General features: G+C 38.3%; 1 non-coding gene across 1 annotated transcript; it reads right to left on the bottom strand.

Moving 5' to 3' along the window:
* Positions 1-5962: 5962 nt before the first annotated feature.
* LOC117022715 (small nucleolar RNA SNORA2/SNORA34 family) lies at positions 5963-6096 on the bottom strand. The gene has a single exon (XR_004423115.1). It is a non-coding gene; the product is annotated as a small nucleolar RNA SNORA2/SNORA34 family (small nucleolar RNA).
* Positions 6097-12898: the final 6802 nt, after the last annotated feature.

Raw genomic sequence — 12898 nt, forward strand, 5'->3', positions numbered from 1 at the left:
AGTTGAATTAGGCTTAGCTACAAGTAACAAAATATCCAGTATTACAACAGTTTAACAAAATAGGTTATTTTCACTCTCATACAAAAAAATATCTGGAGGTATTCTCTCTAGGGCTCATGTATCATTCCATGGTGCCAGAAAACCAGGGTCCTATCTTTAGCTCTGTCATCCTTAGCACATGACTTCCACTTGATAGTTCAAGATGGCTTCAAGCTTCAGCTGTCACAATCACATTGTAGTCAGAGGAAGAATAGTTCTTTACCTTTAAGAACATTTCCTGGAAGTTCCACACATTACTTCTTCCACACAAAATTCTTAGACAGAATTTTGTCACATGGCCACATTAAGCTACAGGGAAGTAGGGAAATACAGTCTTCTTCTGGGCAGAGAGAGAATTCTGAGAATTCTAAGAAAGAAAGGAGAACAGATATTGGGAGAAAGTCCTTTTGCCACAAAGGGCTTTTATATCTGTAGTGTTCCATAGGAAAATTTATTCACTATATAAACAGGTCAATACTTTGAACAGGAAAGTAAGTTTCATTTAGAAAAACATCAAAAATGTATTTTGAGAAACTTGCAAACTAAATGTTGATTTAAGATGGCCTATCTTTTTTGATACAGCTGATGAATATTCCTTTTTCTAGAAGTGTACTTGGTGATACAAGAATGAAAGCCAGATAGAAAACATTTTAAAGGGAAAGATTGCAGCATTACACACAATTGCATACCACCTGGCAAGCAGACATTAATGTAAGTTTGGAGCCCTGCTGGTGGAGTCAGATGTCCGTACTGGGCTGGGCTGCAAAAACATGCACCGGCCTGTGTATGGCAAGGATGCTCCCTGCTGCAATGTATGTAATGCAGGCCAATACATACTGCAAAATTACAGGCTGCAAAAACATGCACCTGCCTGTGTATGCTGAGGATGCTCCCTGCTGCAATGTATGTAATGTAGTGGCCTAAAAGCGCGTAATGCAGGCCAATGGTAAGCTTAATAGAATATTAGTGCAGAAGTCCTATCATCCAGAAATGATAATGAAGTTTGATTCATTAGGAAATATTAGACATTTACATGAGTAGAATTATCAATTTTCTTCAAACACTGCGTGAAAAACTAGGTTCCTGGTATTGCTGTTCTAAATTGGATTAAACTATTGCCCTCCCTCGGTCTATCTCTCAGGAATTCAAACTATGAACAAAATATATGAATATGCATGTTTGGAAGTTTTTGCAGAATTGGATCCTATGATGTACTAATGAAGCATTAGAGTCTGTAAGGAGAGTGTTGACTGGAGTAATGATTGCTAGCTGCATCCAGAGAAACCCTTAAGAAATAATTGCCCAAAGTATTAGAAACCTCTTGAGTTCACACTCTACTTAATAAATTTTGCTTTAGCAAAGACTCCAAAATGGGTGTAATCTTTCTAAAATTTAGAAAAGGGCCCCAAGAAACTACTTTTTAAAATATCAACTGCTTTTTGAAAAACAAGGAAAAGTCTCTTATGAAAGAAACAAAACTTACCACTTGCAGGCTTTTCCTCTGCTTTGATTTAAAGACAGATAATAGCTGAAGGACAATACAGAAGCCTTTGAGGCAGTGATAAACTCTCTTTTGGAGAAATGCTACCAGTTTATGTACTTCCTACAATCATAGATATAAAAAAAAAATTCACAAGAAAAGAGTAATTGCAGTAGCTTAGTAAAAAGTAGATAAATTAACTTTTTTTAAAAAAATTTATTGGGGTGACAATTGTTAGTCAAATTACATAGATTTCAGGTGTACAATTCTGTTATTACATCATCTATAAATCCCATTGTGTGTTCCCCACCCAGAGTCAGTTCTCCTTCCATCACCGTATATTTGATCCCCCTTACCCTCCTCTCCCACCCCCAACCCCCTTACCCTCTGGATAAATTAACTTTTTGCAGAAGAAAAATTGGCTTTTCTACTTTAAAAAGTTGCTTACCGTTGTCTTAAAGATTTTGTACTGTTTTGCAAAACGTTTGCAGAGGAAAGTTTGCATTGTAAAATGATGTTGATAAACCAGGTATCTGAACAGGTAAGGCCTGTTCTATTACTATTACTATTACTATAGCACTTGAACTCCCTGGCCAAGTGGAGTTGCCTCAGATATCATGTTGGATAACTGGGATAACTGGTGCTTCTGTTTTGGGGTAACTTCCTGGCAGAACAGAGTGCTTCCTTTAGGATCCAGCCTGCTCTATTGTAATATTGCCAGGGTTACAAAAGAGAAGCCTAAAATGGAGACCCAGAAGTAATATTCCATCAGCCTAACATTTTAATTTGTGAGTAAATGAGCATATGTACAGGTAAAAAATGTCATGCAAGTTACATTGAATATTGTGGTTTTCTGAGCAGGGATTGGTTAGTATTTTGGGGTCATCTGATTATCCATTTCACATGAAACATATAGTATTATGATTCAGATTGTATTTTCAGTTATCTGGATAATTTCTCACATAGACAATCTTTTTTAAAATTGTGGTAAAATATACATAAAATTTACCAAACTATTTTTTTTTTATATTATTATTTTCTATTGGGGAACAGTGTGTTTCTCCAGGGCCCATCAGCTCCAAGTCATTGAACCGATAACCTTGCTACTGAGAGCTCAGGCTCTAACCAACTGAGCCATCCAGCTGCCCCTCCGGAAGCTCAGCGGCAGCTTGTTGTCTTCAATCTAGTTGTGGAGGGCACAGTTCACTGGCCCATGTAGGAATCGAACCAGCAACCCTGTTGTTCAGAGCTCACGCTCTCATCAACTGAGCCATCTCTCCGCTCCTCAAACTATTTTGAAGTATACAGTTCTGTGGCATTAAGAATATTCACATTGTCGTGCAAGCATCACCACCATCCACCTCTAGTTTTTCATCATCTAGTATCAGTATGCTAGTACTTTGTACCCATTAAACTCTCCATTACCCCCTCTCCTCAACCCCTAGTAACTTATACTTTCAGTTTCTATGAATTTGACTATAATAGGTGCTGTATACAAGTGGAATTATACAGTATTTGTCCTTTTATAACTGACTCATTTACTTAGCATAGTATCTCCAATGTTCATCTATGTGTATTATCTTGTCAGAATTTCCTTCCTTTTAAAGGCTGAGTAACATTCCATATATGCATATGTCGTATTTTGTTTATCCATTTATCTGTCAACAGACACTTGGGCTCCTTCCACCTTTTGGCTGTTGTGAATGCTTCTATGAATATTGGTGCACAAATATTGGATTGAATTCCTGCTTTCTTTTGGGTATACACCCAGAAGTGGAGATGCTGGATCATACAGTAATTATATTTTTAATTTTTGAGGAATTTCCATACTGTTCTCCAAGTAGCTGTACCATTTTACATTCCCACCAGCAATGCACAAGGATTCGTTTCTCCCTATCCTCACTGACACTTAATTTTTAGTAATAGTCATCCTAGTGGGTGTGAAGTAGTATCTCACTGTGGTTTTGATTTGTATTTCCCTAATGATTAGTGATGTTGAGCACCTTATTGGCCATTTGTATGTCGTCTTTGGAGAAATGTCTGGTCAAGTCTTTATTTTCTAATCAGATTATTTGTGGTAGAGTTTGTGGTAGGGAGTCCTTTATATATTCTGGATATCAGATACATGATCTCACAGTGTTTTAAGGGGTAATTAAATCTGCAGTGATGGCTGAGTAGCAGTTCATGGAAAGAGACACAAGCTTCATATAAGTGAATGAAACATGATAAGGAGGTTTCCCTGGGGGAAGGAAGAGGCAGAGGCTAGCACCACCCCCCATCCTTCACAAATGCCAAAGTAGAGGGGTTTGAGCGATCACCCTTAGGCAGAGTTTTCCTTTTTTTTTTTTTAATTCCCCTTAATGTGGGAGTATAGAGTTACCTCAAGTTTTGCCCTATTTTTCTCAAACCTCAACAACCATATCAAAGACACACCCTATACAGATCAATAATTTGCTTTAGAGCAGTGTTCCTCAAACTTTGCTCACTTAACAATTTTTGCCATTCTCATATAATATGTAACATTTTTTATAATACTTTTCCTTAAATCAACTCAAATTTAAACTTAAATTGATCTTAACAGAAAACTTTAAAAATCAATACAGTAAGTGGAAAACCAGAATTCAGGTGCCCTTCCAGCTACAGCAGATTACAAACATCAGTTACTCCTTGGTCATTTAGGACAACCCTGGCTGGTGGACCTAGATAAGCATACCGTCTCTCTAACAGTGAGCCGGATGACATCTGCCAGCATGCTGAGGCGGGGCGGGCTATTTATCGGACAGAGGGTGCTTGCTGTTCAATGGACACTTTGTAGAAACAGGCTGATGGTGGCATAGTACTATTCCAATTGTTTTTTTTCTATACTATGTTTTTGGAAGCACTACTCTAGCCTAGAGATTTTATCAGTGGGGAGAGAAGACACAGCTTCCTCTAGGAAGCTCTGTATATGTGAGGGAATGCTCTGTATATGCTCACAATGCTCTGTATATGTGAGGGAAATGGAAAAATGGGATAGAGGCCCAACTGACCCAGCTGTCAGTAGTCTGAAGATAATTCTTTAATTTGGTAGTTCTCAAACTTTGTGGTCTCAGGACCCCTTTACATCCTTAAAAATTACTGAGGGCTCCAATCTCGTATCTGCTTCTGCAGTCAGTCTTTTGCAACATCACACATCATGTGGCTTCACAAAAACTGCACCGTACACCAAGAGTGAGAAAGTCAAGTAATGTTTTATTATTATGAAAAGTTGACTTCATAGATCTTCTGAAAGGGTCTTGACCACTCCCATATCACACTTGAAAACTCTGCTTTAATTCATTTAGAGGTAGCATGGTGTAGTGGCTTAGAAGGTAGATCTAAGAGCAAACTGCCCCAGCTCCACTTTTATTATCTGTGACTTTGGCCAACTAATTACTTTGTGCCTTTTTTCCCTTATCTGTAAGATGAATAGCAAGATAAACATAAGGGTATATAGCTATGAAGTTAGTAAAATGGACCTTAAAAGAGAGGTACATGCAGGTGCTCAGTCTAGTCTTGAACTGAAAGTTCATTTTTATTGGTACTTACATGTGAAGTTCAACGTATTTCGTATGTTTATCAGCCATTTGTATTTCTTCTGACTCGTCTATTAATATATTTTATATACTTTTCTATTAACCTTTTTACTGATTTTAGGAGCTCCTTGTATACATATAAACTTCTTCTTTTATGTATTGCAATTATTTTCTTCAAATCTATAACTTACCTTTTATTTGTGGTGCATTTTTCATTATTGTTTTAAATGTGTATGTGTCAAATGTATCAATAATTTTCTCCATGGCTTCTGAGTTTCATATCCTGTTAATCCTAGATCAAAACTATTCTACATTTTATTTTAGCAGCTTCTTCTTCTTTTTTTAATATTTAGAGATGTGATAAACTAAGGATTTATTTTGGAGTATGATGTGAGCAGGGGATCGAATTTTCTTCAGAATTGGTAGCTAATTGTTCCAACATCATTGCTTGAATATTCCATCGATTTGCAGATTTAGAACATCTCCTTTATCACACACTGATTTGTTATAACCACATGGATCTATTTTTGGACACTTTGTTTCCATATAGTATTTGTCTCTTCCAATACCCATATTTTAAATTACTTTAGCTTTAAATTTTAATGTATGGTATGAAAAAGCTCCCCTTTATTATCCTTTACTCATAATTTTGAATTTTTTCATAAATTTCTCAAAATAAATTTTAAAGTGAACTCATCAAATATAATCCTCACTTCTCCAAAGCTGTGATTATGACTGGACTTGAATTACATTTACATATTAATTTGGAAACACTGTCCTCCTTTACAATACTAATTTATCCCATCCAGGAAATTAAATGGCTTTCAATTTAGTCAAATTGTTTTATGTCTTTCAGTAAATTCTTTTTTTGGGGGGTAATGAGGAGGGGGGTTGTTTCTTCCAAATGAAATAGCCATTCTTTGCTGAGGTTCCAGAACAACCAATAGATCACAGGAAGATGGTACTTTGGGCCTCTGCTTGAAACCATCAGTAAATTCTTAAGATGTTCTCAGTATAGGTCTTGATATTCCTTTTAAAATTATTCTTGGATATTACATAGGATATTCTTACATTGACACCATGTTTTTGTATGAAGTATTGTCATTTTTCAGTTTGTAATCTCAACTTTGACTTCTGCTATGAACCAGTAAATATGTAGTACAGTGTGTTGACATAAGAAACATCCAATCTGATAGAGAATTTTTATAATAGTTTGAGCCAAACTAACGACAATGCCAGGAAGCAAGATCTCAAATGTTCCAGAGAACGACAGTGCTGCTTATAGAATTTTTGGCTGAAAATTTTTTTTAGCACTTTGTATGTGTCATCTGCCTGCCTCCTGGCTTCCATGGTTTCTGGTGAAAAATCTGTTGTTAATCTTATTAAGGATTGCATGTATGTAAGGACTTGCTTCTCTCTTGCTGCTTTCAGGATTCTTTGTCAGTGACTTTCGACAGTTTGATTATAATGTCTTGGTGTGGGTCTCTGGTTTATTCTACTTGGAGTTTGTTCAACTTCTTGAACATCTAGATTCAAATCTTTCATCAAATTTGGAAGTTTTTTTTTTTTTAAGGTTTTTTTTTTTTTTTTTTATTGAGGAAGGGGAACAGGACTTTATTGGGGAACAGTGTGCACTTCCAGGCCTTTTTTCCAAGTCAAGTTGTTGTCCTTTCAAGCTTAGTTGTGGAGGGTGCCATTCAGCTTCAAGTTGTTGTCCTTTCAGTCTTAGTTGTGTCGGGCGCAGCTCAGCTCCAGTTGCCGTTGCTAGTTGCAGGGGGCACAGCCCACCATCCCGGCAACCTTGTGGTTGAGAGGATGCACTCCAACCAACTGAGCCATCCGGGAGCTCAGCGGCAGCTCAGCTCAAGGTGCCGTATTCAATCTTAGTTGCAGGGGGCGGAGCCCACTATCCCTTGCGGGACTCGAGGAATTGAACTGGCAACCTTGTGGTTGAGAGCCCACTGGCCCATGTGGGAATCGAACCAGCAGCCTTTGGAGTTAGGAGCATGGAGCTCTAACCGCCTGAGCCACCGGGTCAGCCCCATATTTTGGAAGTTTTTGACCATTATCTCTTCAAATATTCTTTCTTCCCCTTTCTCTCCTTCTGGGACATTCATTATGCCTATCTTGGTATGCTTGATGCTGTCCACAGTTCATTTTCCTTTATTCTTTTCAATTTCTGCTTCTCACATGGATAATCTTAATTGACCTATCTTGAAATCTGCTGATTCTTCTGACTACTTACATCTGCTGCTAAACCCCTCCAGTGAATTCTTAATTTCAGTTATTGTACTTTTCCACTCCAGAATTTCTATTTGGTTCCTTTTAAAATCTCAGTCTCTTTTTCGATATTCTCTATTTGGTAAGACATTGTTTTCCTGATTTCCTTTAGTTCTTCGTCCATGGTTCCTTTTAGCTCTTGCAGCGTATTAAAGGAGTTGATGGAAAATCTTTGTCTAGTAAGTCAGTAGTAAGTCCAATACCTAGGCCGCCCTGGGGACAGTTCCTATAATATTACTTTGATTTCCTATGTATGGGCCATACTTTCTTTTTATGCTTGCCTTGTAATTTTTGTTGAAAAGTAGACATTTTGTTATTATAATGTGGCAAGTCTGGAAATCAGATTTTCCTCCCTCCCTAGTTTGTTGTGGATGCTATTGCTTGTTTGTTTATTGACTTTTCTGAACTTTGTAAACTCTGTTACTTCGTGTGGCTACTGAAGTCTGTTTTGTTTGCTTAGTGGTCAGCTAGTGATTCAACAGAGATTTCCTTAAATGCCTACGACCAAAAAATAAAGAAAAAACTTCTAGTCTTTGCCAGTGGTCTCTGTGTATGTGTTGCAGCACACCTTCAACATTCAGCTGGGCAATTTACAAATCCACCTTAGCCCCTACTTCCTATTTGAGCAGAGCCTGAAAGTTAACCAGACATGAGTGTTTACGGCCTTTTCAGGTCTTTTCTGAGCATTTGCCCTACCCTGGGCATGCATGTGTCCTTTTTGATTTCCAGGAATATGTGGGAACTTTTCAAGGATTTTATTCTCCAAAGTATCTTACTGTTCAGTTTTCCCTCCCAGGCTTTTTGGTGTGTCTATTGTTTGCCCAAATTGTCATTTCTTTCCCCAGGTGGCAGCAGCTAATAAACTTTTTAAAAAATGTTTCTGACAAATGCCCTCTGGGTACTCACCTCTCTGCCTCGGACAAGTTTTGAGTTAGGCGGAATAAGGAAGAGCCCTTTGCACCAGTTCTTCAGGGTGCCACCAGACAGGTTAAAACACACTAACACAATTCTTCACTCTCTGGCACTAGGAACCTGCACTAGTAATGCAGGTACTCTTCAGATTTGCTCCTGAACTGATGATGAGGAAATGAGACCATGAAGTTTAAAAGACACAGAGCTCTCCTTTGAGATTCAACAACCTTTTTGATTAAGTGTCTGTCTGGTTACTGTAATGTCTGACTACTTTCCAGAGTTCACATAAACTTGATTCTGACAATCTTTGCCAACTTATTTGCTATTTATGTTGCTATGTGGAGCATTTATGACACATGTGGAGGGATGTGTCCTTGGAGTTCTCTGTTTGCCATTTTTGTTGACATCATCTCCAAAGGACTGATCTTGAAGAACCTCAACATTTGGTAGTGGAGAAAAATGGGTCTATAAAAAGGAATGAGAAGAGTTGTCAGAGAGGTAGGATGAAAACGAAGAATATACATCACAGAAGCCAACAGAGAAGGGTAATGCAAAGAGAGTAGCTATCAATGTCAAATATTCTAAGATCAAGTAGGAGAAAGACTGAAAAATGTTCAGTGGATATGGGAACATAGACGTCATTTGTGACATTAAAGACTAGTTTTCAATGGGGGGTGATAATGGTATTTTGATCAGGACAACTCTTAAATGTGAGGGACTGTCCTACACATTGCAGTATGTTAGGCATCCTTGACCTTCATCAATTAAACACCATAGCACCCCTCACCCTCAAGTTATAACCAAAAATATACAAGCCAAAGCCAAAAAATACTGCCACACATTTCCAAATGCCCCCCTGGTGAATCAGCACTGTATCTTAAAGAACCCTTGCCTTAGGAAAATCTATTATGATGATGTCATGGGGGCAGATCAGGGGTCACTACAGTGACCTGAAATATGAGTAAAGTGAAGAATGAAACCAGTGAGGTATCAGAGACAAGTCTTGCTGGAAGTTTGGCTGAAGTGACAGAGCAGTAATTGCGGTCAAGGTTTTTTCTTTTTTGACACAAGATTCAGACATGGTTAAAAACAAATGGAGGGGGCCGGCCCAGTGGCTTAGGTGGTTGGAGCTCCATGCTCCTAACGCCGAAGGCTGCTGGTTCGATTCCCACGTGGTCCAGTGGGCTCTCGACCACAAGGTTGCCGGTTGGATTCCTCAACTCCTGCAAAGGATGGTGGGCTCCTCCCCCTGCAACTAACAACTGCAACTGGACCTGGAGCTGAGCTGTACCCTCCACAACTAAGATTGAAAGGACTACAACTTGACTTGGAAAAAGTCCTGGAAGTACACACTGTTCCCCAATAAAGTCCTGTTCTCCTTCCCCAATAAAATCTTTAAAAAAACAACAACAACAACAAAAAAAAAACAAATGGAAATGATCAGGATGAAAGGGAGAATTTGAGTAAACTAAGGAAAGGTTAATTGATACTGTAAAGTAATTGAACAGGTGGAAGAAAAGCATATATGAAGGAAAAGGCCTTAAAGAGGATGCTTTTAACTCCCGTTTTGAAATGGCGACTTTAGGACAATGCAGATGTACTCTAGTTTCCGTTTTCTTCCTTGCACATAGACTATTCTAAACACAGTAGCCAGTGTCCCTTCTCTGCTCATAATTCTCCAATGGTTTCTCATCTAACTCAGAATAAAAGCCAACCTTCTTATAATAGCCTATTAGATCCTTCATGATCTGCTTCCCCACCCCCTCCTTTAATCTATGACTTTATTTTCTAATCCTTTCCCCCTCAGTCACTACATTTCACCCATACAGCTTTCTTTATTGTTCTTGAACACATCGGCTCACTCCTCTCCCAGACATCCATATAGCTTGCTCCCTAATCATGTTCCAAGCTTTTGCTCAAATGTCCCCTGCTCAATGACCACACTATTTAAAATATTACTCCTTAATCTGGTACTTCCTATCAACCTTTACTCTCCTCTATGGCACTCACTACTTTCTAGATTACCACATCACTTATTCATATTATGCCTGTCATTTCCCACTAGAATATAAACTCCAGGAGGATAGAAACTTTTGTTTGTATTGTTCATTAATGTATCTCTGGCACATAGTGGGTAGTCAATAAATTGTTGACCAAATAGAAGGATAAATTGAGTGCAGGTAGGTTTGCATATTTGGAACTAGGAAGAAATTTCCATTTGGTGGCTTTAGTTTAGGAGGAAGAAGGCTCATGTTATCTTGTGACTGTAAAGAGGAAGTAGTAAAATGAGGGGGATAGGTTTGAGGAGAGCAGTTTAAAAACTTGCAGTGGGTGAGAAAGTTAGAGAGATGTAAGATTGCTTGGTTGTGCTGAGGGTTCATTTGATTCGGGTGATGGCGAGATTTTTAGTGGAATTTATCCATTCTATTCTTCAACAGTTTCCAGCAGTGTGTACCTGCTCAAGAGGTACTACAAAAGTGAACAGTCGGGTTACTCCAGACTGAACTTTTGCCAGACAGAAGCAAAGGGTTTAGGGTATAGTTCTCAATCTTGGCTGCATGTTAGTACCTCTCAGTTGGAAGAACTTAATATTGATATGGTGCTGTCCTGTTGGCTTTTACTCCTTTTCTAAATACAATAGTAATTTTTGTTGCAGTTTTCCCATTTTTTCCCACATACTGAATGAAAGCCTCACATCACAAATTTGAGAAAAGGTTCTCCTTTTAGTTATGTACTGTAGTTAAAATAGACTCAAGAACAGAACCAAGTTAATTTGCTCACTGCTATGATCCTAAGACTTGATACAAAGAAGCTCAATGTTTTTCTTTGAATGAATGAATGAATGATAACCACCAACAGTGGAGGATACATGTGCCAGGTGCTGCTAAACTATTTATATAATTTATTTACTATTTACAGATAGCCCTAAACCCTATCAAGCCAATTTTAGATACAAAGAAACACAATTTCGGAGACTTCAGTAATCTACCCAAAGTCACACTACTAGTCAGTCAATGTGACATAATATAGCCAGAGTTCTACATTATGTCATTCTGAATCCAAATCTCATGCCTTAATCACTATACTATGCTGAGTTTGAGGGGAAGGCAAGGACAAAGAAAAAAAGAGACAAATGAAAATAGGTAAAATGTTCATGGAATACACCCTTATTTTGTGACCCTTTAGAAATTCCAGCATAACCTTTTTAAGTCCCTTTTACAACTAGAGGCTTGAGGGTGTCACTTTTTGATTCTTCTAACAGTAGGATCACTTTAAAATCATGGTCACTTATCATAGTGAACTTATGGGCTGATAGTTCTTCCTCTCTATTGGTTATGTCTTTTTTTTTTTTGTAAGTTTTATTGGGGAATATTGGGGGACAGTGTATTTCTCCAGGGCCCATCAGCTCCAAGTAGTCGTCCTTCAATCTAATTGCGGAGGGCACAGCTCAGCTCCAAGTCAACACAGTTTTCAATCTTTAGTTGCAAGGAGCGCAGCCCACCATCCCATGCGGGAATTGAACCAGCAACCTTGTTGAGTGCTCGCACTCTAACCAACCGAGCCATCTGTCTGCCCCTCCAGAAGCTCAGTGGCAGCTCCTTATCTTCAATCTAGTTATGGAGGGCGCAGCTCACTGGCCCATGTGGGAAGTGAACCGGCAACCCTATTGTTCAGAGCTCGCGCTCTCAACAATCTGAGCCGTCAGGCCGCCTTCTATTGATTATGGGTTAATCTATTGGTTGAAACATGGGTCTTTTGATCATTTAGAAACTTGAGTTCACTGACTAGAAAGAAAAATGGTCTGTTTAAAATGTTATACATACAAATTTATGTACATTTTCAAATTTTATCTGTTACAATAGTTTTTTATCTGTTAGGAATAATCCAGTTTTCCATTATATTTGTGACAGCAGGACTGGATTTATAATCCTATTGTTCTTTTAGAAAGCAAGCAGAAGTAGAACCATAAGCCTTTTCCTCTTGAGAATTACAATATTTTGCTATTTTTTTGTGTATATTTTTGTAGGCAAATATCCTTTCATTCAACAAATATTTACCTAACATGTTACACAGAGCTTTCATTCTAGGAGATAATAAACAAAAATATATAACATATTCTATAGCAAACTGTTTAAGAAAAACACAGCAGGATAAGTGTGAGAGGGTGGTGGGGTACATTTGTATAGTTCTCAGAGAAAGACCTTTGTGATAGTGTGAGATTTGGACAGAATCGTAAAGAAATGATAGTTTGAGCTAAGTAGGTACCAAGAGGAAGAGTATTCCTCTTGGACCGAAGGATAGTGCAAAGGTCCTGAGACAGAGACATGCCTGATATATTGGAGGAAAAGGGAGGATAGAGTTGTGGGAAAAATGAGCAAGTAAAACGTCTTTGGATATGAAACCAGAGGTAATAGGGATGGGGGAAGTTTACACAGGGCCTTGTAGACTATGGTAAGAGCTTTAGCTTTTATTCTGAGTGAAATGGGAAGCCACATGTAGGTTTTTAGATAGGTGTTTAGGATAAAGGTGTAGGCTGGAGATTCTGGGTTTCATTTAGCCAGAGATCTAAATGGGATTGCCGAGGGGGAGAGAACAAGTAGTTCAAGTTGTGAGATTTGAAACTTGGGGCTCT

This window comes from Rhinolophus ferrumequinum, chromosome 5 (genome assembly GCF_004115265.2).
Source record: "Rhinolophus ferrumequinum isolate MPI-CBG mRhiFer1 chromosome 5, mRhiFer1_v1.p, whole genome shotgun sequence".
NCBI classification, from domain to species: domain Eukaryota; kingdom Metazoa; phylum Chordata; class Mammalia; order Chiroptera; family Rhinolophidae; genus Rhinolophus; species Rhinolophus ferrumequinum.